The sequence below is a fragment of the Sceloporus occidentalis genome, unplaced genomic scaffold (assembly GCF_023333645.1).
Source record: "Sceloporus occidentalis isolate IW3139 unplaced genomic scaffold, rSceOcc1.0.p SCAF_19, whole genome shotgun sequence".
In the NCBI taxonomy this organism is placed as follows: Eukaryota; Metazoa; Chordata; class Lepidosauria; order Squamata; family Phrynosomatidae; genus Sceloporus; species Sceloporus occidentalis.
Window position 1 is genome coordinate 6,605,749 of NW_028316999.1, and position 24,766 is coordinate 6,630,514.

Here is a 24,766-nt window from a genome sequence, read left to right on the forward strand (position 1 = left end):
TCTTTTGGCACATCCGGCCTTAGGTGACCGTGATATGGGTGTATGTGATACTGGCTGATGGCCACGGTGGTGTCTGTGATTATAACTGGCCTGAACTAAACGTGGTTTGGGTGTATGTGAGATTGGCTGAAGACGGCAGTGGTGTCTTTTGGTGCAACCAGCTTGAGGCGGTCATGGTAGTGGTGGTCGTGAGACTGGCTGATGGCGACGGTGGGTTCTTTTGGCACATCCGGCCTTAAGTGACTGTGATATGGGTGTCTGGGAGACTGGCTGAAGGCGACGGTGGTGTCTGTGATTACAACTGGCCTGAACTAAACGTGGTTTGGGTGTATGCGAGATTGGCTAATGACGGCGGTGGTGTCTGTTGTTGCAGCCATCTTGAGGCGGTCATGGTAGTGTTGGTTGAGAGACTGGCTAAAGGCGACGGTGGTGTCTTTTGGCACATCCGGCCTTGGGTGACTGTGATATGGGTGTATGTTAGACTGGCTGAAGGCGACGGTGGTGTCTGTTGGCACAACCGGCCTGAAATGAACTTGGTTTGGGTGTATGCGAGATTGGCCGATGACGGCGGTGGTGTCTGTTGGTGCAACCAGCTTGAGGCGGTCATGGTAGTATTGGTTGTGAGACTGGCTGAAGGCGACGGTGGTGTCTTTTGGTACATCCGGCCTTAGGTGACTGTGATATGGGTGTATGTGAGACTGACTGAAGGCGACGGTGGTGTCTGATTACAACTGGCGTGAACTAAACGTGGTTTGGGTGTATGCGTGATTGGCCAGTGACGGCGGTGGTGTTTGTTTGTGCAACCAGCGTGAGGCGGTCATGGTAGTGTTGGTTGCGAGACTGGCTGAAGGCGACGGTGGTGTCTTTCGGTACATCCGGCCTTAGGTGACCGTCATAAGAGTATATCTAAGATAGGCTGAATTTGACAGTGGTGTCTGTTAGCACAAACAGCCTGAACCAAACGTGGTTTGAGTGTATGTGAGATTTGCCGATGACGGCGGTGGTGTCTGTTGGTGCAACCAGCTTGAGGCGGTCATGGTAGTGGTGGTTGTGAGACTGGCTGAAGGCAACGGTGGTGTCTTTTGGCACATCCGGCCTTAGGTGACTGTGATATGGGTGTATGTAAGATAGGCTGAAGGCGACGATGGTGTCTGTGATTACAACTGGCCTGAACTAAACGTGGTTTGGGTGTATGCGAGATTGGCCGATGACGGCGGTGGTGTCTGTTGGTGCAACCAGCTTGAGGTGGTCATGGTAGTGGTGGTCGTGAGAGAGGCTGAAGGCAACGGTGGTGTCTTTTGGCACATCCGGCCTTAGGTGACTGTGATATGTTTGTATGTTAGACTGGCTGAAGGCGACGGTGGTGTCTATTGGCCCAACCGGCCTGAAATCAACGTGGTTTGGGTGTATGTGAGATTGGCCGATGATGGCGGTGGTGTCTGTTGGTGCAACCAGCTTGAGGTGGTTATGGTAGCTGTGGTTGTGAGACTGGCTGAAGGTGACGGTGGTGTCTTTTGGCACATTCGGCCTTAGGTGACTGTGATATGGGTGTATGTTAGACTGGCTGAAGGCGACGGTGGTGTCTGTTGGCACAACCGGCCTGAAATGAACGTGGTTTAAGTGCATGCGAGATTGGCCGATGGCGGCGGTGGTGTCTGTTGGTGCAACCAGCTTGACGCGGTCATGGTAGTTTTGATTGTGAGAATGTCTGAAGGCGACGGTGGTGTCTTTTGGCACATCCGGCCTTAGGTGACTGTGATATGGGTGTATGTGAGACTGGCTGATGGCCACGGTGGTGTCTGTTGGCACAACCGGCCTGAAATGAACGTGGTTTGGGTGTATGCGAGATTGGCCGATGGCGGCGGTGGTGTCTGTTGGTGCAACCAGCTTGAGGTGGTCATGGTAGTGTTGGTTGTGAGACTGGCTGAAGGCGATGGTGGTGTCTTTTGGCACATCCGACCTTAGGTGACTGTGATATTGGTGTATGTGAGACTGGCTGAAGGCGACGGTGGTGTCTGTGATTACAACTAGCCTGAACTAAACGTGGTTTGGGTGTATGCGAGATTGGCCAGTGACGGCGGTGGTGTCTGTTGGTGCAACCAGCTTGAGGCGGTCATGGTAGTGTTGGTTGTGAGACTGGCTGAAGACGACGGTGGTGTCTTTTGGCATATCCGGCCTTAGGTGAACGTCATAAGGGTGTATGTAAGATAGGCTGAATTTGACGGTGGTGTCTGTTAGCACAAACAGCCTGAACCAAACGTGGTTTGAGTGTATGTGAGATTTGCCAATGACGGCGGTGGTGTCTGTTGGCACAACCGGCCTGAAATGAACATGGTTTGGGTGTATGTGAGATTGGCCGATGATGGCGGTGGTGTCTGTTGGTGCAACCAGCTTGAGGCGGTCATGGTAGCTGTGGTTGTGAGACTGGCTGAAGGTGACGGTGGTGTCTTTTGGCACATTCGGCCTTAGGTGACTGTGATATGTTTGTATGTTAGACGGGCTGAAGGCGACGGTGGTGTCTATTGGCCCAACCGGCCTGAAATGAACGTGGTTTGGGTGTATGTGAGATTGGCCGATGATGGCGGTGGTGTCTGTTGGTGCAACCAGCTTGAGGCGGTCATGGTAGCTGTGGTTGTGAGACTGGCTGAAGGTGACGGTGGTGTCTTTTGGCACATTCGGCCTTAGGTGACTGTAATATGGGTGTATGTTAGACTGGCTGAAGGCTACGGTGGTGTCTGTTGGCACAACCGGCCTGAAATGAACGTGGTTTGGGTGTATGCGCGATTGGCCGATGGCGGCGGTGGTGTCTGTTGGTGCAACCAGCTTGACGCGGTCATGGTAGTTTTGATTGTGAGAATGTCTGAAGGCGACGGTGGTGTCTTTTGGCACATCCGGCCTTAGGTGACCGTGATATGGGTGTATGTGAGACTGGCTGATGGCCACGGTGGTGTCTGTGATTATAACTGGCCTGAACTAAACGTGGTTTGGGTGTATGCGAGTTTGGCCGATGACGGCGGTGGTGTCTGTTGGTGCAACCAGCTTGAGGCGGTCATGGTATTGGTGGTTGTGAGACTGGCTGAAGGCGACGGTGGTGTCTTTTGGCACATCCGGCCTTAGGTGAATGTCATATGGGTGTATGTTAGACTGGCTGATGGCGACTGTGGTGTCTGTGATTACAACTGGCCTGAACTAAACGTGGTTTGGGTGTATGCGATATTGGCCGATGACGGCGGTGGTGTCTGTTGGTGCAACCAGCTTGAGGCGGTCATGGTAGTGTTGGTTGTGAGACTGGATGAAGGTGACGGTGGTGTCTTTTGGCACATCATGCCTTAGGTGACCGTGATATTGGTGTATGTGAGACTGGCTGATGGCGACGGTGGTGTCTGTGATTACAACTGGCCTGAACTAAACGTGGTTTGGGTGTATGTGAGATTGGCTGAAGACGGTGGTGGTGTCTGTTGGTGCAACTAGCTTGAGGCGGTCATGGTAGTGTTGGTTGTGAGACTGGCTGAAGGCGACGGTGGTGTCTTTCGGCACATCCGGCCTTAGGTGACCGTCATAAGGGTGTATGTAAGATAGGCTGAATTTGACAGTGGTGTCTGTTAGCACAAACAGCCTGAACCAAACGTGGTTTGAATGTATGTGAGATTTGCCAATGACGGCAGTGGTGTCTGTTGGTGCAACCAGCTTGAGGCGATCATGGTAGTGGTGGTTGTGAGACTGGCTGAAGGCGACGGTGGTGTTGTTTTTGCACATCCGGCCTTAAGAGACTGCGATATGGGTGTATGTGAGACTGACTGAAGGCGACGGTGGTGTCTGTGATTACAACTGGCCTGAACTAAACGTGGTTTGTGTGTATGCAAGATTGGCCGATGACGGCGGTGGTGTCTGTTGGTGCAACCAGCTTGAGGCGGTCATGGTAGTGTTGGTTGTGAGACTGGCTGAAGGCGACGGTGGTGTCTTTTGGCACATCCGGCCTTACATGACTGTGATATGGGTGTATGTTAGACTGGCTGAAGTGGACGGTAGTGTTTGTTGGCACATCCGGCCTGAGATGAACGTGGTTTGGGTGTATGTGAGATTGGCCGATGACGGCGGTGGTGTCTGTTGGTGCAACTAGCTTGAGGCAGTCATGGTAGCTGTGGTTGTGAGACTGGCTGAAGGCGACGGTGGTGTCTTTTGGCACATCCGGCCTTGGGTAACCATCATAAGGGTGTATGTAAGATAGGCTGAATTTGACAGTGGTGTCTGTTAGCACAAACAACCTGAACCAAACGTGGTTTGAGTGTATGTGAGATTTGCCAATGACGGCGGTAGTGTCTGTTTGGTGCAACCAGCTTGAGGCGGTCATGGTAGTGGTGGTTGTGAGACTGGCTAAAGGTGATGGTGGTGTCTTTTGGCACATCCGTCCTTAGGTGAACGTCATAAGGGTGTATGTAAAATAGGCTGAATTTGACGGTGGTGTCTGTTAGCACAAACAGCCTGCACCAAACGTGGTTTGAGTGTATGTGAGGTTTGCCAATGACGGCGGTGGTGTCTGTTGGTGCAACCAGCTTGAGGCGGTCATGGTAGTGTTGGTTGCGAGACTGGCTGAAGGCGACGGTGGTGTCTTTTGGCACATCCGGCCTTACGTGACTGTGATATGGGTGTATGTTAGACTGGCTGAAGTGGACGGTAGTGTCTGTTGGCACATCCGGGCTGAGATGAACGTGGTTTGGGTGTATGTGAGATTGGCCGATGACGGCGGTGGTGTCTGTTGGTGCAACCAGCTTGAGGCGGTCATGCTAGTGTTGGTTGTTAGACTGGCTGAAGGCGACGGTGGTGTCTTTTGGCACATCCGGCCTTAGGTGACTGTGATATGGGTGTATGTTAGACTGGCTGAAGGCGACGGTGGTGTCTGTTAGCACAAACAGCCTGAACCAAACGTGGTTTGAGTGTATGTGAGATTTGACAATGACGGCGGTGGTGTCTGTTGGTGCAACCAGCTTGAGGCGGTAATGGTAGTGGTGGTTGTGAGACCGGCTGAAGGCGACGGTGGTGTCTTTTGGCACATCCGGCCTTACGTGACTGTGATATGGGTGTATGTTAGACTGGCTGAAGGTTACGGTGGTGTCAGTTGGCACAACCGGCCTGAAATGAACGTCGTTTGGGTGTATGCAAGATTTGCCGATGACGGCGGTGGTGTCTGTTAGTGCAACTAGCTTGAGGCGGTCATGGTAGCTGTGGTTGTGAGACTGGCTGAAGGCGACAGTGGTGTCTTTTGGCACATCTGGCCTTAGGTGACCATCATAAAGGTGTATGTAAGATAGGCTGATTTTGACGTTAGTGTCTATTAGCACAAACAGCCTGAACCAAAGGTGGTTTGAGTGTATGTGAGATTTGCCAATGACGGCGGTGGTGTCTGTTGGTGCAACCAGCTTGAGGCGGTAATGGTAGTGGTGGTTGTGAGACTGGCTGAAGGCGACGGTGGTGTCTTTTGGCACATCCGGCCTTAGGTGACTGTGATATGGGTGTATGTTAGACTGGCTGAAGGCGACGGTGGTGTCTATTGGCCCAACCGGTCTGAAATGAATGTGGTTTGGGTGTATGTGAGATTGGCCGATGATGGCGGTGGTGTCTGTTGGTGCAACCAGCTTGAGGCGGTCATGGTAGCTGTGGTTGTGAGACTGGCTGAAGGCAGCATATAACGTTACTATACCATTGTGTTTTCGGATGTTCTATGCTTCCCCCCACATATATCTTACAAGGCTTGACCATTATACATACATTGTGTTGCATTGAGTGCATATGCAAACTCATTATAAGACCAATTGTGTTTAATACTACACAATCATTTCTCTCTTTTTGATTTATTTTTATTCTGAACCGACATACACAAGCGCCCCCTAGTGGATTTTTTCTATTATTTAAAAAGTGAACTGATGTGTTATACACTTATATGTCTTTAAATATTTTTTATGGAAAATTGCAATTTACAGAGTGGGGTGCCACCTGTGACACCACAGTTACTGATCCCCGCATGTCTCAGGTATCAGAATGTTTTTTTTTTTACTTACTAGCCTACTGATCTTACAATATATATGCTTGCAGTGTGTTGCCACATTTTTTTTACTTTGGTTATCCTGGTAGTAAACAGCCATATTAGGCTGATCTATAGAGAGAACTCGGTCATTAGGATTTTTATTGTTTTTCAGTGAAGATGCCAGTCAGTTACAGGCCGTTCAACAGCATTTTCTTTGCTATGTAAGAAGACTCCACATTTAGATGTAAATTCTAATTTTTCCTCCGAAATCTTGTGTGCAATTAAACATGCAAGACTTCAGCGGAGGGGGAGGGGTGACGAAACTTAATTACTTTATAGCAGTTATAGCACCCACAAACATACCCAAAGAAATGTGTTCACACACTACCCAAACACACACATCCATTATACCCACATACAATACAATACCCACACACCCAAAGACAAATGTAAAGACGCTGATGTATCCACACACGCAATAATATACCCAAACATACCCACAAACAAAAATACCCACTCAGGCAAACTAACACACCCAGACATGGACACTAACATACCCAATGACACTTTTGCACACTAAGCACACACACTTTCACTAAAGTAACTGGGCACACATGCTACCATACCCAAAGACATTTTCACACACTAATACCTGGACACGCACTAATATACACACACGCTAACCTACCCACACAAAGACACATGTTCAGGCACTAACATACACACATACTTTCATTAAAATACACACACAATAACATATGCTAAGACACACATTCACATGCCGACATACCCAGTCACACTTAATAAAGTTTAAAAATAAACCCAGACACAAACATACCCCCCAAAAAAAGTTTATGCGCTGACACCCACAAACACACCCAAACGAGCATGTTCACTCACTAGCATACCCAGATACACATACAGAAACATACCCAAAAACACGTTCATTAAAGTACCCACATACAATAACATACTGAGACACCCAAACACATACATGCATGCATGCATGCATACAATACCCAGACACCCAAACATATGCATGCATACATACATACTTACATACATACATACATATCCAAAGACACATGTTCGCATACATACATATCCACACACTCATAATAATATACCCACGCACAGACAGACACACTAACAAACCAAGACACACACTCATGCAGCTTACACACTTCACTCACCGCGTTGCCTCAGCAGGTGCTTACTAGTGATGTCGGGATCATGAACGAATCGTTCATTTGATCCGGTTCTTTTTAGTGATCCGGATGAATCGATTCACTAGACTGAACGATTGATTTGTAGCGGTTCAGTCTGTGAATCATGCAGCTGTAACCTGATCCTAGAGCTGTGAGTCATCTGCAGAGCACTCAGACACAGACTCTGGGGTCAGGTTACAGCTCATTAATTCACACAGGAACAATGACTCATAGAGTCAGAGAGTCGTTCGAAGAGTCGAATGATCCGAAGAGTCGAATGATCCGAAGAGTCAAATGATTCGAATCTTACAGAGATCCGGATCATTCAGAGAATATTACTGATACCATACTTTTATAAATAAATACATTAATAATGTTCACACTGCCCCCAGGATTTAGATTCCCCCCTTTACCTATAACTGCACCTACAGTTAACTTTATTAAATTAATTAAATTAACCCTCAGTCATCAGCATAAAATTAATCCTTATACCCCATCAACCATAACTGCCCCTGAAATTAACCCTAAAGATCCCATTAACCATAACGGCCCTTGAAATTAACCCTAAAGACCCCATTAACCATAACGGCCCCTGAAATTAACCCTAAATACTCCATTAACCATAACTGCCCCTAAATTAATTGCATGTACTCCAGATAAATTACCTAATAAATTGGTATGGTTGATGGGGTCTTTAGTGTTAATTTAGGGGCAGTTATGCTTAATGGGGTGTTTAGGGTTAATTGGGGGGCAGTTATGCTTAATGGGGTCTTTAGTGTTAATTTAGGGGCAGTTATGCTTAATGAGGTGTTTAGGGTTAATTTGGGGGCAGTTATGCTTAATGGGGTGTTTAGGGATAATTTAGGGGCAGTTATGCTTAATAGGGTCTTTAGTGTTAATTTAGGGGCAGTTATGCTTAATGAGGTGTTTAGGGTTAATTTGGGGGGCAGTTATGCTTAATGGGGTCTTTAGTGTTAATTTAGGGGCAGTTATGCTTAATGAGGTGTTTAGGGTTAATTTGGGGGCAGTTATGCTTAATGGGGTGTTTAGGGGTAATTTGGGGGCAGTTATGGTTAATGGGGTGTTAAGGGTTAATTTTAGGGGCAGTCATGGTTGATGGGTGTTAAGGGTTAATTTTAGGGGCTGTCATGGTTGATGGGGTATTTAGGGTTAATTTAATGGTAAGGGTTAATTTAATTAATTTAATAAAGTTAGCTTAAGGTGCAGTTGCAGGTAAAGGGGAATGTAAATCCTGGGGGCAGTGATTATTAATGTATTATTTATAACAGTATGGTGCTATTCTCTGAATGATTAGAATGCCAATGAAGGCAGAGAGTCGTTCAAAGATGATCGGGATCACTGTAAGATTCGGATCCCTGTAAGATCCGAATCTTTGAACAACTCTCTGCCTTCATTGACATCACTGGAGGCAGGGGGGAGGATTCATAATGAAAGGGGCGGGGCCAATCGTTAGTGTGCCTGCACGGAGTTACTGGAAAACAGTGACTCCGTGCAGGCACACTGAATGAATTCGGATCATGAATCGGATCATTTCAGTGAACGAATCGAAATGATCCGATTCACTTTAATGATCCGAACTTCCCATCACTAGCGCTTACTGCAGCTCCCTCGGGGTCACGCAACGACGCTGCGTGACCCCGCTAGACCCCGCCTACTCCAGAAAAATAGAGAGGCAAGTCTGGATGACGGGCCCTTACTTCTTTATCTCTACCGGATCCGCCAATGACTTTGGAGCGTCATAGTGCCGTCCGGGTCCCATGGAACAGAGCCGGTTGGGGGGATCATTGATCTCCCCAACCGGCTCTTCTACTCCTCCAGCAGTGGGCGGGCTAGCCTGCCGCGGAGGAGGCGCCTTCAGACTGAGTGCGCTTTAGGCCGACGCCTACGTTGCTTGTGTGTAGCGCCGGCTCTGTGTGTAACTGGTTTTAATGCAATCAGTCCCGGAGGCCATGAAGTAATCAGGAATAATTATGGCAGGAATAGACATGTTTTGAGTGGTGTGTGATTTTTGTGGTGATTTATGTATTCAGATGACTTGACATCTTATAAATGAGAGCTGCTGCTTAATGGGATGTTTACAAGGAGTTTTCTTGTTGCGTGGATATGCGGCCATATTAGTATGGTCTGGTAAGCAGTCTCGTGCTGATGATGTCAGGGTGATGCAACAATAGGCACTTGCATTCTAAAAATCATCTGCACATCTCCCTCAGATGCGCATAGATGGAGATATAGATGTTGCTAGCTACCTGGCAGTTTATTAGGGTTCCAGTTGGTATATGTGAAGGTCACTTCTACAAGATGAAGTGGTCTCAAACAAATACAGGTCTGACATTTTATTTTCTTCATGGGAACTTTCTGTTTTAAAGGGATAAAAGCAATGGAGACTGTCAGCCAGGCGGGTGTCGGCTTTCTGAAGGCATAAAAGGATTTTATCCAGTTTATTGCAGTATGTTTTCATGGGCTGTCAGTGAGGTGTCATGCTCTGCCTTCACATTTAATTTCTATTTCAGCAAAATGACCAGGGAAATGGTACACGTTTTAGTATTGAAGAATTAGGTTGTTTTTGTTGCAAAAGTTAAGCATTGCCAACAATTTTGTTTGTCGGCGTTTTTAAAGAATACAAATTCAACCACAATGTGGTTAAGATGTGCTCAACCTTTGAACTCCCTTTTTTTACCATTCAGACCATAGCCATATCCAGCTGCAATTAATGTTTCTACACGTTACTTCTGTATCTTTAATGTTTGTTGGACATTATTAGCAAGAACCGAAGGTCATGTGAAGTACAAGCGCTGTTCATACTGTTTTTAACCCATACATCCTGCCAATAGACATGAGCATTTCTTGATGCATGGATATGCGGCCATATTAATATAGTCTGGTAAGCAGAGAAGTAGTGTGACCCCAAATCCTGTGACCCCCAGTGAGCTCTGTAATGGAGTCCATGTAACTATCCTATTTTCTATCTAAATGGCTGTCTCTTAAAACATGTTATTTGAAGGTGTGTGAAAGTATTGCTAACTTATATGCACTCATATTACGCGCCAAATAAACAATTGTGTCCATTATATGAGCCAGTGATATGCTAACACATTGTATGCATAGGATCCCATCCCTCTGTATCACTGGGTGGAGGGTCCTATATTTCTCCCTTGCGCCTAAATGCAGGCATACCAAACAAACCATATAGGACAAGGCCACACACTCCCTAAAAATAAACATGATGATGAATTGGCCAGTGCTTTATTCAAACTATTATTCATCTCAGCAGCAACCAAGCATTATAACTCAACAAATTATTGGCCATCTGGAAAGTCCTATAGATATATGTTTCAAGCCATGATTTTCTAAGGTCTCGTACTCTCTGATAAAGTGCATGGACTCCCCATCTACTCAGATTATTCAAGCAGAATCCCTAACACTGACAGTAAATGATCTCTGTCCAGAATAGATAGACAATATAGCTTGATTCAAATAACTGTGTAATGCATCATTTTCAGATGGTGAGAACGGTGAATGATGTCATAGACACTGATGATGCCAGTGTGATGCAACAACAGACACTTGCATTCTGAAAATCTCTACACACTCAGCTCCCTCAGATGTGCATGGATGGAGATATAGATGTTGCTAGCTACCTGGCAGTTTATTAGGGTTCCAGTTGGTATATGTGAAGGTCACTTCTACAGGATGAAGAACTGGTGGTCTCAAACAAATACAGGTCTGACATTTTATTTTCTTCATGGGAACCTTCTGTTTTAAAGGGATACCAGCAATGGAGACTGTCAGCCACGCAGGTGCCGGCTCAGGTTGGACTCCCTGTGTTGGAGCAGGATCGGGCTTAGCATTCGGCTGGAGGCGGACAGGTATTTCTCTCTTGAGTTGCAGACGGCTGTCTGCTGTAACCTTGGACTTTCTCTTTAGCCTCATCAGATTAGGTGATGGGAGGGGGGTTGTCTGTGCAACAAGACTTCTTCATCTTAAATTAGACATATGATAATTATTCGTAACAGAAAATATTTTAGCATTGCATGTTTCTAGATATGGCTGTTAGTGCAAGATACTTATTGCTAGACCTGCTTTTGGAAGCCATAAGGATTTTATCCAGTTTCTTGCAAGCTGTCTTAATAGGCTGTCAGTGAGGGATGCTCTGCCTTCACATTTCATTTTTTATTTCAGTAAGATTAACAGGGAAAGTGGTACACATTTTAGTACTGAAGGATTAGGTTGTTTTTGTTGCAAAAGTTGCCAACTAACAAAAATATTGCCAATAGTTTTGTTTGTCAGCGCTTTTAACAGAATACAAATTCAACCACAATGTGGTTAAGATGTACCCAACCTTTGAACTCTTTTTTTTTTTACCATTCAGACCATAGCCATATCCAGCTGCAATTAATGCTTCTACACGTTACTTCTGTATCTTTAATGTTTGTTGGACATTATAAGCAAGAACCGGAGGTCATGTGAAGCACTAGCGCTGTTCATACTGTATGTAACGCATACATCATACTGTGTGTAACCCATACATCCAATAGACATGAGCAATGCACTATAAGCAGTGTAGAAGCAAATGGTTAATGGTTCTTTTTTCTTGAAGTAATTCAAAGAAACTAAGGCTTTAATTTTTATAATATTTAATGCATAATCTCACGTGTTTAAAGTTTCTTATCTTTTATTAGTGATTTAAAGGGTGTTTATGGCACAAGGGGGGATTTGCTGCACTGTTATGTACCCTATTTCTTTTGTACGAATGAGTGTCAATTATCACACACTGTAATTCATTTATTGGAAATGTACATTTGTGTGTGTGTGTGTGTGTATATATATATGTGTACAAAATCCAAGATACACAATTGCACACCAACCTTAAATGCTCTGCCCGGTGCCTGGTAACTGTAGCAATAATGCATATAAATTCCAAGAATAGTTGCCGGCACTCAAATATATATAAATATATATGTGTGTACATTTCCGAGAGTCAGGTAGCTTACTTGATGCATAGGTGTGCGGCCATATTATTATGGTCTGGTTAGCAGAGCAGCAATGTAACACAAAATCCTGGAGCTCTAAGCTCTGTTATGGATTAATTCCTGACATATTTATCCTGTTTTTATTCAACTGGCTGTGTCTTGGAACATGTTATTTTACAGTGTAAGAGTTGGTGTATAGCCTTAGACTAAGGCGATCGTGATATGGGTGTATTTTAAACTGGGTGAAAGTGATTGCAGTGTGTTTCCGTGAAACCAGCCTAAGATGTCTGTGGTGTGTTTGAATGTGCAGCTGGCCAAGAGCAAGAGTGGTGTCTGTTAGCACAACTGGCTTAAGGCGAGCGTGGTTTGCGTGCATATGAATATGGCCAAGGCCGACGGTGGTGTCTTTTGACACAACTAGCCTGGGACGAACGTGGTTTGGGTATATGGGATACTGGCCGAAAGGCGACAGTGTTCTCTGTTTGCAGAACCAGCTTAAGACGAACATGGTTTGTGTTTATGTGAGAATGGCCGAATGCGACTGTGGTGTCTATTGGCTTAAGCGGCCTAAGGCGATCATGGTAGAGGCTTGTGTGAGACTGGCCTAAGACGACTGTAGTGTCTGTTAGCACATCCGGCCTAAGACGGGCCATAGTCGACACTGGGAAGAACGTGGCTTGGGTGGATGTCAAATTGTCCGAAGGCGTTGTCTTTTGGCAGACCGTGATATGGGTGTATGTGAGAATGACCATAGGCGAAGGTGGTTTCTGCTTGCAAAACCGGCCTGGGAGCAATGTGGTTTGGGTGTATGTGAAACTAGCCAAAGGCAAAGGTGTTGTCTGTTGGCACATCAGGCCTAGGGCGACCGTGATGTAGGTGTGTGTAAGGCTGGCCAAAAGCGGTGGTGATGTTTGTTTGAAGAACCGGCCTAAGACTTGGTTTGGGTGTATGTGAGATTGTCTTTAGACGACGGTGTTTTCTTTTGGCGAAACCAGTCTGAGGTAGTCATGGTAGTGGTGGTTGTGGGACTGGCTGAAGGCGACGGTGGTGTCTGTGATTACAATTGGCCTGAACTGAACGTGTTTTGGGTGTATGCGAGATTGGCCGATGACGACGGTGGTGTCTGTTGGTGCAAGCAGCTTGACGCTGTCACAGTAGTGGTGGTTGTGAGACTGGCTGAAGGCGACGGTGGTGTCTTTTGGCACATCCGGCCTTAGGTGACCATCATAAGGGTGTATGTAAGATAGGCTGAATTTGACAGTGGTATCTGTGAGCACAAACAGCCTGAACCAAACGTGGTTTGAGTGTATGTGAGATTTGCCAATGACGGCGGTGGTGTCTGTTGGTCATACAGCTTGAGACAGTCATGGTAGTGGTGGTTGTGAGACTGGCTGAAGGCGACGGCGGTGTCTTTTGGCACATCCGGCCTTAGGTGACTGATATGGGTGTATGTGAGACTGACTGAAGGCGACAGTGGTGTCTGTGATTACAACTGGCCTGAACTAAACGTGGTTTGGGTGTATGCGAGATTGGCCGATGACGGCGGTGGTGTCTGTTGGTGCAACCAACTTGAGGCGGTCATGGTAGTGTTGGTTGTGAGACTGGCTGAAGGCCACGGTGGTGTCTTTTGGCACATCCGGCCTTACGTGACTGTGATATGGGTGTATGTTAGACTGGCTGAAGTGGACGGTAGTGTCTGTTGGCACATCCGGCCTGAGATGAACGTGGTTTGGGTGTATGTGAGATTGGCCGATGACGGCGGTGGTGTCTGTTGGTGCAACCAGCTTGAGGCGGTCATGGTAGTGTTGGTTGTGAGACTGGCTGAAGGCCACGGTGGTGTCTTTTGGCACATCCGGCCTTACGTGACTGTGATATGGGTGTATGTTAGACTGGCTGAAGGCGACGATGCTGTCTGTTGGCACAACCGGCCTGAAATGAACTTGGTTTGGGTGTATGTGAGATTGGACGGAGGTGGTGTCTGTTGGTGCAAGCAGCATGAGGCGGTCATGGCAGTGGTGGTTGTGAGAATCTCCGAAGGCGACGTCCTTTGGCACAACCAGGCTAAGGCGACAGTGATATGGGTGTATGTAAGATTGGCTGAATTTGACAGTGGTGTCAGTTAGCACAAACGACCTGAACCAAACATGGTTTGACTGTATGTGAGATTTGGCGGTGGTGTCTTTTGGCACATCCGGCCTTTGGTGACCGTGATATGGGTGTATGTGAGACTGGCTGAAGAAGACGGTGGTGTCTGTGATCACAACTGGCCTGAACTGAACGTGGTTTGGGTGTATGTGAGATTGGCTGAAGGCGACGGTGGTGTCTTGGCACATCCGGCCTTAGGTGAACGTCATAAGGGTGTATGTAAGATAGGCTGAATTTGATGGTGGTGTCTGTTAGCACAAACAGCCTGAACCAAACGTGTTTGAGTGTATGTGAGATGTGCCAATGACGGCGGTGGTGTCTGTTGGTGCAACCAGCTTGAGGCGGTCATGGTAGTGTTGGTTGTGAGACTGGCTGAAGGCGACGGCGGTGTATTTTGGCACATCCGGCCTTAGGTGACTGTGATATGGGTGTATGTCAGACTGGCTGATGGCGACGGTGGTGTCTGTGATTACAACTGGCCTGAAATAAACGTGGTTTGGGTGTATGCGAGATTGGCCGATGACGGTGGTGGTGTCTGTTGGTGCAACCAGCTTGAGGCGGTCATGGTAGTGTTGGTTTTGAGACTGGCTGAAGGAGACGGTGGTGTCTTTTGGCACATCCGGCCTTAGGTGACAGTCATAAGGGTGTATGTAAGATAGGCTGATTTTGACGGTAGTGTCTGTTAGCACAAACTTCCTGAACCAAACGTGGTTTGAGTGTATGTGAGATTTGCCAACGACGGTGGTGGTGTCTGTTGGTGCAACTAGCTTGAGGCGGTCATGGTATTGGTGGTTGTGAGACTTGCTGAAGGCGACGGTGGTGTCTTTTGGCACATCCGGCCTTAGGTGACCGTCATAAGGGTGTATGTAAGATAGGCTGAATTTGACGGTGGTGTCTGTTAGCACAAACAGCCTGAACCAAACGTGGTTTGAGTGTATGTGAGATTTGCCAATGACAGCGGTGGTGTCTGTTGGTGCAACCAGCTTGAGGCGGTAATGGTAGTGGTGGTTGTGAGACTGGCTGAAGGCGACGGTGGTGTCTGTTGGCACATCCGGCCTTAGGTGACTGTGATATGTTTGTATGTTAGACTGGCTGAAGGCGACGGTGGTGTCTATTGGCCCAACCGGCCTGAAATGAACGTGGTTTGGGTGTATGTGAGATTGGCCGATGATGGCGGTGGTGTCTGTTGGTGCAACCAGCTTGAGGCGGTCATGGTAGCTGTGGTTGTGAGACTGGCTGAAGGTGACGGTGGTGTCTTTTGGCACATTCGGCCTTAGGTGACTGTGATATGGGTGTATGTTAGACTGGCTGAAGGCGACGGTGGTGTCTGTGATTATAACTGGCCTGAACTAAACGTGGTTTGGGGGTATGTGAGATTGGCTGAAGACGGCAGTGGTGTCTGTTGGTGCAACCAGCTTGAGGCGGTCATGGTAGTGGTGGTTGTGAGACTGGCTGATGGCGACGGTGGGTTCTTTTGGCACATCCGGCCTTAAGTGACTGTGATATGGGTGTATCTGAGACTGGCTGAACGCGACGGTGGTGTCTGTGATTACAACTGGCCTGAACTAAACGTGGTTTGGTTGTATGCGAGATTGGCTAATGACGGCGGTGGTGTCTGTTGGTGCAACCAGCTTGAGGCGGTCATGGTAGTGTTGATTGTGAGACTAGCTGAAGGCGACGGTGGTGTTTTTTGGCACATCCGGCCTTGGGTGACTGTGATGTGGGTGTATGTTAGACTGGCTAAAGGCGACAGTGGTGTCTATTGGCACAACCGGCCTGAAATGAACTTGGTTTGGGTGTATGTGAGATAGGCCGATGATGGCGGTGGTGTCTGTTGGTGCAACCAGCTTGAGACAGTCATGGTAGCTGTGGTTGTGAGACTGGCTGAAGGCGACGGTGGTGTCTTTTGGCACATCCAGCCTTAGGTGACTGTGATATGGGTGTATGTTAGACTGGCTGAAGGCGACGGTGGTGTCTGTTGGCACAACCAGCCTGAAATGAACGTGGTTTGGGTGTATGCGAGATTGGCTGATGGCGGCAGTGGTGTCTGTTGGTGCAACCAGCTTGAGGCGGTCATGGTAGTTTTGGTTGTGAGACTGTCTGAAGGCGACGGTGGTGTCTTTTGGCACATCCGGCCTTAGGTGACCGTGATAAGGGTGTATGTGAGACTGGCTGATGGCCACGGTGGTGTCTGTGATTACAACTGGCCTGAACTAAACGTGGTTTGGGTGTATGCGAGATTGGCCGATGACGGCGGTGGTGTCTGTTGGTGCAACCAGCTTGAGGCGGTCATGGTAGTGTTGGTTGTGAAACTGGCTGAAGGCGACTGTGGTGTCTTTTGGCACATCCGGCCATAGGTGACTGTGATATGGGTGTATGTGAGACTGACTGAAGGCGACGGTGGTGTCTGATTACAACTGCCGTGAACTAAACGTGGTTTGGGTGTATGTGAGATTGGCCGATGACGCCGGTGCTGTCTGTTGGTGCAACCAGCTTGAGGCGGTCATGGTAGTGTTGATTGTGAGACTGGCTGAAGGCGACGGTGGTGTCTGTTAGCACAAACAGCCTGAACCAAACGTGGTTTGAGTGTATGTGAGATTTGACAATGACGGCGGTGGTGTCTGTTGGTGCAACCAGCTTGAGGCGGGCATGGTAGTGTTGGTTGCGAGACTGGCTGAAGGCGACGGTGGTGTCTTTCGGTACATCCGGCCTTAGGTGACCGTCATAAGAGTATATCTAAGACAGGCTGAATTTGACAGTGGTGTCTGTTAGCACAAACAGCCTGAACCAAACGTGGTTTGAGTGTATGTGAGATTTGCCGATGACGGCGGTGGTGTCTGTTGGTGCAACCAGCTTGAGGCGGTCATGGTAGTGGTGGTTGTGAGACTGTCTGAAGGCGACGGTGGTGTCTTTTGGCACATCCGGCCTTAGGTGACCGTGATATGGGTGTATGTGAGACTGGCTGATGGCCACGGTGGTGTCTGTGATTACAACTGGCCTGAACTAAACGTGGTTTGGGTGTATGCGAGATTGGCCAATGACTGCGGTGGTGTCTGTTGGTGCAACCAGCTTGAGGCGGTCATGGTAGTGTTGGTTGTGAGACTGTCTGAAGGCGACGGTGGTGTCTTTTGGCACATCCGGCCTTAGGTGACCGTGATATGGGTGTATGTGAGACTGGCTGATGGCCACGGTGGTGTCTGTGATTACAACTGGCCTGAACTAAACATGGTTTGGGTGTTTGTGAGATTGGCTGAAGACGGTGGTGGTGTCCGTTGGTGCAACCAGCTTGAGGTGGTCATGGTAGTGTTGGTTGCGAGACTGGCTGAAGGCGACGGTGGTGTCTTTCGGCACATCCGGCCTTAGGTGACCGTCATAAGGGTATATGTAAGATAGGCTGAATTTGACAGTGGTGTCTGTTAGCACAAACAGCCTGAACCAAACGTGGTTTGGGTGTATGCGAGATTGGCCGATGACGGCGGTGGTGTCTGTTGGTGCAACCAGCTTGAGGCGGTCATGGTAGTGTTGGTTGTGAGACTGGCTGAAGGCAACGGTGGTGTCTTTTGGCACATCCGGCCTTAGGTGAATGTGATATGGGTGTATGTTAGACTGGCTGATGACGACTGTGGTGTCTGTGATTACAACTGGCCTGAACTAAACGTGGTTTGGGTGTATGCGAGATTGGCCGATGACGGCGGTGGTGTCTGTTGGTGCAACCAGCTTGAGGCGGTCATGGTAGTGTTGGTTGTGAGACTGGCTGAAGGCGACGCTGGTGTCTTTTGGCACATCATGCCTTAGGTGACCGTGATATGGGTGTATGTGAGACTGGCTAATGGCGACGGTGGTGTCTGTGATTACAACTGGCCTGAACTAAACGTGGTTTGGGTGTATGTGAGATTGGCTGAAGACGGTGGTGGTGTCTGTTGGTGCAACTAGCTTGAGGCGGTCATGGTAGTGTTGGTTGTGAGACTGGCTGAAGGCGACTGTGGTGTCTTTTGGCACATCCGGCCTTAAGTGACTGTGATATGGGTGTATGTGAGACTGGCTGAAGGCTACGATGGTGTCTGTGATTACAACTGGCCTGAAGTAAACGTGGTTTGGGTGTATGCGAGATTGGCCGATGACGGCGGTGGTGTCTGTTGGTGCAACCAGCTTGAGGCGGTCATGGTAGTGTTGGTTGTCAGACTGGCTGAAGGCGACGGTGGTGTCTTTTGGCACATCCGGCCTTAGGTGACTGTGATATGGGTGTATGTTAGACTGGCTGAAGGCGACGGTGGTGTCTATTGGCCTAACCGGCCTGAAATGAACCTGGTTTGGGTGTATGTGAGATTGGCCGATGATGGCGGTGGTGTCTGTTGGTGCAACCACCTTGAGGCGGTCATAGTAGCTGTGGTTGTGAGACTGGCTGAAGGTGGCGGTGGTGTCTTTTGGCACATTCGGCCTTAGGTGACTGTGATATGGGTGTATGTTAGACTGGCTGAAGGCGACGGTGGTGTCTGTTGGCACAACCGGCCTGAAATGAACGTGGTTTGGGTGTATGCGAGATTGGCCGATGGCGGCGGTGGTGTCTGTTGGTGCAACCAGCTTGAGGGGGTCATGGTAGTTTTGGTTGTGAGACTGTCTGAAGGCGACGGTGGTGTCTTTTGGTACATCCGGCCTTAGGTGACTGTGATATGGGTGTATGTCAGATTTGCCAGTGGCGGCGGTGGTGTCTGTTGGTGCAACCAGCTTGAGGCGGTCATGGTAGTGTTGGTTGTGAGACTGGCTGAAGGCGACGGTGGTGTCTTTTGGCACATCCGACCTTAGGTGACTGTGATATGGGTGTATGTCAGACTGGCTAAAGGCGACGGTGGTGTCTGTGATTACAACTGGCCTGAACTAAACGTGGTTTGGGTGTATGCGAGATTGGTCAGTCACGGCGGTGGTGTCTGTTGGTGCAACCAGCTTGAGGCGGTCATGGTAGTGTTGGTTGTGAGACTGGCTGAAGGCGACGGTGGTGTCTTTTGGCACATCCGGCCTTAGGTGACCGTCATAAGGGTGTATGTAAGATAGGCTGAATTTCACAGTGGTGTCTGTTAGCACAAACAGCCTGAACCAAACGTGGTTTGAGTGTATGTGAGATTTGCCAATGACGGCGGTGGTGTCTGTTGGTACAACCAGCTTGAGATGGTCATGGTAGTGTTGGTTGTGAGACTGGCTGAAGGCGACAGTGGTGTCTTTTGGCACATCCGGCCTTACGTGACTGTGATATGGTTGTATGTTAGACTGGCTGAAGGCGAGGGTGGTGTCTGTTGGCACAACCGGCCTGAAATGAACGTGGTTTGGGTGTATGCGAGATTTGCCGATGACGGCGGTGGTGTCTGTTGGTGCAACTAGCTTGAGGCGGTCATGGTAGCTGTGGTTGTGAGACTGGCTGAAGGCGACAGTGGTGTGTTTTGGCACATCTGGACTTAGGTGACCATCATAAGGGTGTATGTAAGATAGGCTGAATTTGACGGTAGTGTCTGTTAGCACAAACAGCCTGAACCAAACGTGGTTTGAGTATATGTGAGATTTGCCAATGACGGCGGTGGTGTCTGTTGGTGCAACCAGCTTGAGGCGGTAATGGTAGTGGTGGTTGTGAGACTGGCTGAAGGCGACGGTGGTGTCTGTTGGCCCAACCGGCCTGAAATGAACGTGGTTTGGGTGTATGTGAGATTGGCCGATGATGGCGGTGGTGTCTGTTGGTGCAACCAGCTTGAGGCGGTCATGGTAGCTGTGGTTGTGAGACTGGCTGAAGGTGACGGTGGTGTCTTTTGGCACATTCGGCCTTAGGTGACTTTGATATGGGTGTATGTTAGACTGGCTGAAGGCGACGGTGGTGTCTGTGATTATAACTGGCCTGAACTAAACGTGGTTTGGGTGTATGTGAGATTGGCTGAAGACGGCAGTGGTGTCTGTTGGTGCAACCAGCTTGAGGCGGTCATGGTAGTGGTGGTTGTGAGACTGGCTGATGGCGACGGTGGGTTCTTTTGGCACATCCGGCCTTAAGTGACTGTGATATGGGTGTATGTGAGACTGGCTGAACGCGACGGTGGTGTATGTGATTACAACTGGCCTGAACTAAACGTGGTTTGGTTGTATGCGAGATTGGCTAATGACGGCGGTGGTGTCTGTTGGTACAACCAGCTTGAGGCGGTCATGGTAGTGTTGATTGTGAGACTAGCTGAAGGCGACGGTGGTGTTTTTTGGCACATCCGGCCTTGGGTGACTGTGATGTGGGTGTATGTTAGACTGGCTAAAGGCGACAGTGGTGTCTATTGGCACAACAGGCCTGAAATGAACTTGGTTTGGGTGTATGTGAGATAGGCCGATGATGGCGGTGGTGTCTGTTGGTGCAACCAGCTTGGGGCGGTCATGGTAGCTGTGGTTGTGAGACTGGCTAAAGGCGACGGTGGTGTCTTTTGGCACATCCGGCCTTAGGTGACTGTGATATGGGTGTATGTTGGACTGGCTGAAGGCGACAGTGGTGTGTTTTGGCACATCTGGACTTAGGTGACCATCATAAGGGTGTATGTAAGATAGGCTGAATTTGACGGTAGTGTCTGTTAGCACAAACAGCCTGAACCAAACGTGGTTTGGGTGTATGCGAGATTGGCCGATGACGGCGGTGGTGTCTGTTAGTGCAACCAGCTTGAGGCGGTCATGGTAGTGGTGGTTGTGAGACTGGCTGAAGGCGACGGTGGTGTCTTTTGGCACATCCGGCCTTAGGTGACTGTGATATGTTTGTATGTTAGACTGGCTGAAGGCGACGGTGGTGTCTATTGGCCCAACCGGCCTGAAATGAACGTGGTTTGGGTGTATGTGAGATTGGCCGATGATGGCGGTGGTGTCTGTTGGTGCAACCAGATTGAGGCGGTCATGGTAGCTGTGGTTGTGAGACTGGCTGAAGGTGACGGTGGTGTCTTTTGGCACATTCGGCCTTAGGTGACTGTGATATGGGTGTATGTTAGACTGGCTGAAGGCTACGGTGGTGTCTGTTGGCACAACCGGCCTGAAATGAACGTGGTTTGGGTGTATGCGAGATTGGCCGATGGCGGCGGCGGTGTCTGTTGGTGCAACCAGCTTGACGCGGTCATGGTAGTTTTGATTGTGAGAATGTCTGAAGGCGACGGTGGTGTCTTTTGGCACATCCGGCCTTAGGTGAATGTGATATGGGTGTATGTTAGACTGGCTGATGGCGACTGTGGTGTCTGTGATTACAACTGGCCTGAACTAAACGTGGTTTGGGTGTATGCGAGATTGGCCCATGACGGCGGTGGTGTCTGTTGGTGCAACCAGCTTGAGGCGGTCATGGTAGTGTTGGTTGTGAGACTGGCTGAAGGCGACGGTGGTGTCTTTTGGCACATCCGGCCTTAGGTGACCGTGATATGGGTGTATATGAGACTGGCTGATGGCCACGGTGGTGTCTGTGATTACAACTGGCCTGAACTAAACATGGTTTGGGTGTTTGTGAGATTGGCTGAAGACGGTGGTGGTGTCTGTTGGTGCAACCAGCTTAAGGCGGTCATGGTAGTGTTGGTTGAGAGACTGGCTGAAGGCGACGGTGGTGTCTTTTGGCACATCCGGCCTTGGGTGACTGTGATATGGGTGTATGTTAGACTGGCTAAAGGCGACAGTGATGTCTATTGGCACAACCGGCCTGAAATGAACGTGGTTTGGGTGTATGTGAGATTGGCCGATGATGGCGGTGGTGTGTGTTGGTGCAACCAGCTTGGGGCGGTCATGGTAGCTGTGGTTGTGAGACTGGCTAAAGGCGACGGTGGTGTCTTTTGGCACATCCGGCCTTAGGTGACTGTGATATGGGTGTATGTTGGACTGGCTGAAGGCGACGGTGGTGTCTGTTGGCACAACCGGCCTGAAATGAACTTGGTTTGGGTGTATGCGAGATTGGCCGATGACTGCGGTGGTGTCTGTTGGTGCAACCAGCTTGAGGCGGTCATGGCAGTGTTGGTTGGGAGACTGGCTGAAGGCGATGGTGGTGTCTTTTGGTACATCCGGCCTTAGGTGACTGTCATAAGGGTGTATGTAAGATAGGCTGAATTTGACGGTGGTGTCTATTAGCACAAACAGCCTGAACCAAACTTGGTTTGAGTGTATGTAGTGGTGGTTGTGAGACTGGCTGAAGGCGATGGTGGTGTCTTTTGGCACATCCGTCCTTAGGTGAACGTCATATGGGTGTATGTAAAATTGGCTGAATTTGACGGTGGTGTCTGTTAGCACAAACAGCCTACACCAAACGTGGTTTGAGTGTATGTGAGATTTGCCAATGACGGCGGTGGTGTCTGTTGGTGCAACCAGCTTGAGGCGGTCATGGTAGTGTTGGTTGGGAGACTGGCTGAAGGCGACGGTGGTGTCTTTTGGCACATCCGGCCTTAGGTGAATGTGATATGGGTGTATGTGAGACTGGCTGATGGCGACGGTGGTGTCTGTGATTACAACTGGCCTGAACTAAACGTGGTTTGGGTGTATGTGAGATTGGCTGAAGACGGTGGTGGTGTCTGTTGGTGCAACTAGCTTGAGGCGGTCATGGTAGTGTTGGTTGTGAGACTGGTTGAAGGCGACGGTGGTGTCTTTTGGCACATCCGGCCTTACGTGACTGTGATATGGGTGTATGTTAGACTGGCTGAAGTGGACGGTAGTCTGTTGGCACATCCGGCCTGAGATGAACGTGGTTTGCGTGTATGTGAGATTGGCCGATGACGGCGGTGGTGTCTGTTGGTGCAACTAGCTTGAGGCGGTCATGGTAGCTGTGGTTGTGAGACTGGCTGAAGGCGACGGTGGTGTCTTTTGGCACATCCGGCCTTAGGTGACCATCATAAGGGTGTATGTAAGATAGGCTGAATTTGACAGTCGTGTCTGTTAGCACAAACAACCTGAACCAAACGTGGTTTGAGTGTATGTGAGATTTGCCAATGACGGCGGTGGTGTCTGTTGGTGCAACCAGCTTGAGGCGGTCATGGAAGTGGTGGTTTTGAGACTGGCTGAAGGCGACGGTGGTGTCTGTTAGCACAAACAGCCTAAACCAAACGTGGTTTGAGTGTATGTGAGATTTGACAATGACGGCGGTGGTGTCTGTTGGTGCAACCAGCTTGAGGCGGTCATGGTAGTGTTGGTTGCGAGACTGGCTGAAGGCGACGGTGGTGTCTTTCGGTACATCCGGCCTTAGGTGACCGTCATAAGAGTATATCTAAGATAGGCTGAATTTGACAGTGGTGTCTGTTAGCACAAACAGCCTGAACCAAACGTGGTTTGAGTGTATGTGAGATTTGCCAATGACGGCGGTGGTGTCTGTTGGTGCAACCAGCTTGAGGCGGTCATGGTAGTGGTGGTTGTGAGACTGGCTGAAGGCGACGGTGGTGTCTTTTGGCACATCCGGCCTTAGGTGACTGTGATATGGGTGTATGTTAGACTGGCTGAAGGCGACGGTGGTGTCTGTTGGCAGAACCGGCCTGAAATGAACGTGGTTTGGGTGTATGTGAGATTGGCCGATGATGGCGGTGGTGTCTGTTGGTGCAACCAGCTTGAGGCGGTCATGGTAGCTGTGGTTGTGAGACTGGCTGAAGGTGACGGTGGTGTCTTTTGGCACATTCGGCCTTAGGTGACTGTGATATGGGTGTATGTTAGACTGGCTGAAGGCGACGGTGGTGTCTGTTGGCACAACCGGTCTGAAATGAACGTGGTTTGGGTGTATGCGAGATTTGCCGATGGCGGCGGTGGTGTCTGTTGGTGCAACCAGCTTGAGGCGGTCATGGTAGTTTTGGTTGTGAGACTGTCTGAAGGCGACGGTGGTGTCTTTTTGCACATCCGGCCTTAGGTGACCGTGATATGGGTGTATGTGAGACTGGCTGATGGCGACGGTGGTGTCTGTGATTACAACTGGCCTGAACTAAACGTGGTTTGGGTGTATGTGAGATTGGCTGAAGACGGTGGTGGTGTCTGTTGGTGCAACCAGCTTGAGGCGGTCATGGTAGTGGTGGTTGTGAGACTGGCTCATGGCGACGGTGGGTTGTTTTGGCACATCCGGCCTTAAGTGACTGTGATATGGGTGTATGTGAGACTGGCTGAAGGCGACGGTGGTGTCTGTGATTACAACTGGCCTGAACTAAACGTGGTTTGGGTGTATGCGAGATTGGCCGATGACGGCGGTGGTGTCTGTTGGTGCAACCAGCTTGAGGCGGTCATGGTAGTGTTGGTTGTGAGACTGGCTGAAGGCGACGGTGGTGTCTTTTGGCACATCCGGCCTTAGGTGAATGTGATATGGGTGTATGTTAGACTGGCTGATGGCGACTGTGGTGTCTGTGATTACTACTGGCCTGTACTAAACGTGATTTGGGTGTATGTGAGATTGGCTGAAGACGGTG